We start from the raw sequence: 5,000 nt of genomic DNA, 5'->3' as shown, positions 1-5,000 counted from the left end.
TCGGGTCTAATTCGGTCTAATTCGGGTCTAATTGGGTCTAATTCGGGTCTAATTCGGGTCTAATTCGGTCTAATTCGGGTCTAATTCGGGTCTAATTCGGTCTAATTCGGGTCTGATTCGGTCTAATTCGATCTAATTCGGTCTAATTCGGGTCTAATTCGGGTCTATTTGACCAATATAAATCAACTTTTTTCGGGTCTAATTCGGGTCTAATTCGGTTCTATTTGACCAATATAAATCAACTTTTTTCGGGTCTAATTCGGTTCTATTTAAGGTTCTAAGTTAAGTTCCAATGAAAGATGGCCTTTCAAGAACTAATGAAGGATAAATAATTTGTACTGTTTTAACTTTGATAACATAAAAACGAACATATATTTACATAAATAATAATTACGAAAATTATTATTATTATTATTTTTTTTTAATATGGCCAGGGGCCACAAGGAAGCTCCTCGGGCCGCCAGTTGAATATCTATGACTCCTCGTATGCAGTTTCACATCACTGACATAATGAACAAGTAATTGGCTTTCTTTATGTTAGGGGTGTGCAACCTGTCCTGGATGGAAGGGCTGAGGTGCAGTGCTTCTTAATCTTATTTCCTGTCCCCTTTGTCACCCTAACGTTTCTTGGTAAAAACGCTAGCCTAGAACTGTTTTACACGTTTGCAGAAATGACAGTTATCTACAGAATACATCTACAAGACTTCCTGTAAATCGGGGAGGCTATATGGGGTCCCTGTCAGCCACAGCACATCCTCCTCATCAGCACATCTGTCTGACTGTGGCAAAGGGGCCGTGCCGATGTCTTCACTTATCTCACCTGATGAACTTTTGCACTTCACTCACTTACACATAATAGGCATCATTTATTTGTGTAATAGCTACGCCCATATACGAGACCGCCTCGGTGGGCTGTCCAACACTAATTCTGTCTGTAATTAAATGTATGTATGTGACCGCTTGTCCTTCAATAAATGAGAACATGTTAACTTGGACGCTTGTTTGAGACCTAATGTGTTCCCGATGCATCGCTCTTCTTCTATGCTGCTTTAATGTGTTCCCGATGCATCGCTCCTCTTCTATGCTGCTTTAACTGAGACATCACCTTGTTTTTTTCATTTTCCCAAAAAAATATTGAAAATAAATGAAAAAAGTTATCGAAAAAACACGCACCCCTCGGGGGGCGTGTCTGATAAAATGAATAGCAAATATCTAAATACTGAATCCCTTTAAATAAAAAGTGTAATAGCAAAAATAGCCGATCTACAAGCTGAAAATGTGGTTTGAGCTTGTAGATCGGCTATTTTTGCTACTTAGGTGTGACATATAATGGTCAGCCCGACAATATATGCAAAGTGTCCCTCTGTAGTGAGTGTGTTAATATAGAGGTCCTCTACATCATTAAACAGACAGTATATGTAATGTGTCTCTGTAGTGAGTGTGTTAATATAGAGGTCCTCTACATCATTAAACAGACAGTATATGTAATGTGTCTATGTAGTGAGTGTGTTAATATAGTGGTCCTCTACATCATTAAACAGACAGTATATGTAATGTGTTCCTCTGTAGTGAGTGTGTTAATATAGTGCTCCTCTACATCATTAAACAGACAGTATATGTAATGTGTCTCTGTAGTGAGTGTGTTAATATAGAGATCCTCTACATCATTAAACAGACAGTATATGTAATGTGTCTCTGTAGTGAGTGTGTTAATATAGTGGTCCTCTACATCATTAAACAGACAGTATATGTAATGTGTCTCTGTAGTGAGTGTGTTAATATAGAGGTCCTCTACATCATTAAACAGACAGTATATGTAATGTGTCTCTGTAGTGAGTGTGTTAATATAGAGGTCCTCTACATCATTAAACAGACAGTATATGTAATGTGTCTCTGTAGTGAGTGTGTTAATATAGAGGTCCTCTACATCATTAAACAGACAGTATATGTAATGTGTCTCTGTAGTGAGTGTGTTAATATAGTGGTCCTCTACATCATTAAACAGACAGTATATGTAATGTGTCTCTGTAGTGAGTGTGTTAATATAGTGGTCCTCTACATCATTAAACAGACAGTATATGTAATGTGTCGCTGTAGTGAGTGTGTTAATATAGAGGTCCTCTACATCATTAAACAGACAGTATATGTAATGTGTCTCTGTAGTGAGTGAGTTAATATAGTGGTCCTCTACATCATTAAACAGACAGTATATGTAATGTGTCTCTGTAGTGAGTGTGTTAATATAGAGGTCCTCTACATCATTAAACAGACAGTATATGTAATGTGTCTCTGTAGTGAGTGTGTTAATATAGAGGTCCTCTACATCATTAAACAGACAGTATATGTAATGTGTCTCTGTAGTGAGTGTGTAAATATAGAGGTCCTCTACATCATTAAACAGACAGTATATGTAATGTGTCTCTGTAGTGAGTGTGTTAATATAGAGGTCCTCTACATCATTAAACAGACAGTATATGTAATGTGTCTCTGTAGTGAGTGTGTAAATATAGAGGTCCTCTACATCATTAAACAGACAGTATATGTAATGTGTTTCTGTAGTGAGTGTGTAAATATAGAGGTCCTCTACATCATTAAACAGACAGTATATGTAATTTGTCTCTGTAGTGAGTGTGTTAATATAGAGGTCCTCTACATCATTAAACAGACAGTATATGTAATGTGTCTCTGTAGTGAGTGTGTAAATATAGAGGTCCTCTACATCATTAAACAGACAGTATATGTAATGTGTCTCTGTAGTGAGTGTGTTAATATAGAGGTCCTCTACATCATTAAACAGACAGTATATGTAATGTGTCTCTGTAGTGAGTGTGTTAATATAGAGGTCATCTACATCATTAAACAGACAGTATATGTAATGTGTCTCTGTAGTGAGTGTGTTAATATAGAGGTCCTCTACATCATTAAACAGACAGTATATGTAACGTGTCTCTGTAGTGAGTGTGTTAATATAGAGGTCCTCTACATCATTAAACAGACAGTATATGTAATGTGTCTCTGTAGTGAGTGTGTTAATATAGAGGTCCTCTACATCATTAAACAGACAGTATATGTAATGTGTCTCTGTAGTGAGTGTGTTAATATAGAGGTCCTCTACATCATTAAACAGACAGTATATGTAATGTGTCTCTGTAGTGAGTGTGTTAATATAGAGGTCCTCTACACCATTAAACAGACAGTATATGTAATGTGTCTCTGTAGTGAGTGTGTTAATATAGAGGTCCTCTACATCATTAAACAGACAGTATATGTAATGTGTCTCTGTAGTGAGTGTGTAAATATAGAGGTCCTCTACATCATTAAACAGACAGTATATGTAATGTGTCTCTGTAGTGAGTGTGTTAATATAGAGGTCCTCTACATCATTAAACAGACAGTATATGTAATGTGTCTCTGTAGTGAGTGTGTTAATATAGAGGTCCTCTACATCATTAAACAGACAGTATATGTAATGTGTCTCTGTAGTGAGTGTGTTAATATAGAGGTCCTCTACATCATTAAACAGACAGTATATGTAATGTGTCTCTGTAGTGAGTGTGTTAATATAGTGGTCCTCTACATCATTAAACAGACAGTATAGTATGTAATGTGTCTCTGTAGTGAGTGTGTTAATATAGAGGTCCTCTACACCATTAAACAGACAGTATATGTAATGTGTCTCTGTAGTGAGTGTGTTAATATAGAGGTCCTCTACATCATTAAACAGACAGTATATGTAATATGTCTCTGTAGTGAGTGTGTTAATATAGAGGTCCTCTACATCATTAAACAGACAGTATATGTAATGTGTCTCTGTAGTGAGTGTGTTAATATAGAGGTCCTCTACATCATTAAACAGACAGTATATGTAATGTGTCTCTGTAGTGAGTGTGTTAATATAGAGGTCCTCTACATCATTAAACAGACAGTATATGTAATGTGTCTCTGTAGTGAGTGTGTTAATATAGAGGTCCTCTACATCATTAAACAGACAGTATATGTAATGTGTCTCTGTAGTGAGTGTGTTAATATAGAGGTCCTCTACATCATTAAACAGACAGTATATGTAATGTGTCTCTGTAGTGAGTGTGTTAATATAGAGGTCCTCTACATCATTAAACAGACAGTATATGTAATGTGTCTCTGTAGTGAGTGTGTTAATATAGAGGTCCTCTACATCATTAAACAGACAGTATATGTAATGTGTCTCTGTAGTGAGTGTGTTAATATAGAGGTCCTCTACATCATTAAACAGACAGTATATGTAATGTGTCTCTGTAGTGAGTGTGTTAATATAGAGGTCCTCTACATCATTAAACAGACAGTATATGTAATGTGTCTCTGTAGTGAGTGTGTTAATATAGAGGTCCTCTACATCATTAAACAGACAGTATATGTAATGTGTCTCTGTAGTGAGTGTGTTAATATAGTGGTCCTCTACATCATTAAACAGACAGTATATGTAATGTGTCTCTGTAGTGAGTGTGTTAATATAGTGGTCCTCTACATCATTAAACAGACAGTATATGTAATGTGTCTCTGTAGTGAGTGTGTTAATATAGTGGTCCTCTACATCATTAAACAGACAGTATATGTAATGTGTCACTGTAGTGAGTGTGTTAATATAGTGGTCCTCTACATCATTAAACAGACAGTATATGTAATGTGTCTCTGTAGTGAGTGTGTTAATATATTGGTCCTCTACATCATTAAACAGACAGTATATGTAATGTGTCTCTGTAGTGAGTGTGTTAATATAGTGGTCCTCTACATCATTAAACAGACAGTATATGTAATGTGTCTCTGTAGTGAGTAGGGCTGACCCAAATAACTCGAATATTCGAAGCTTCGTTCGATGGCACATGATTCGAACTTTTTTTTCAAAAATCGAGTAATTGGCCGTTTTTTAAATTTGATTATTTTTTCTCCAAACATGTACAAATGCAAAATATAAGGTGCTTACACGCTTGCCCCAAATGTTAACTGGGTGTCCGGAGTATTTG

At 36.1% G+C, this 5,000-nt stretch overlaps 2 protein-coding genes across 2 annotated transcripts in view; both read right to left on the bottom strand.

Annotated features, from left to right (window-relative positions):
• The window catches only part of LOC311041025 (target of Nesh-SH3-like), a gene marked incomplete at its 5' end in the record, with an annotated part of 759,687 nt that overhangs the window by 121,053 nt on the left and 633,634 nt on the right, over positions 1-5,000 (bottom strand). The gene's annotated exons all lie outside the window — the stretch shown is intronic.
• Positions 1-5,000, bottom strand: part of LOC311040963 (uncharacterized protein) — a 68,690-nt gene that overhangs the window by 23,573 nt on the left and 40,117 nt on the right. The gene's annotated exons all lie outside the window — the stretch shown is intronic.

The sequence above is a fragment of the Gymnoscopelus microlampas genome, assembly GCF_963454915.1.
Source record: "Gymnoscopelus microlampas genome assembly, chromosome: 24".
Taxonomy (NCBI): Eukaryota; Metazoa; Chordata; class Actinopteri; order Myctophiformes; family Myctophidae; genus Gymnoscopelus; species Gymnoscopelus microlampas.
Note: the sequence above shows the minus strand (reverse complement) of the source record. Positions and strands in the feature narration are given on the sequence as shown.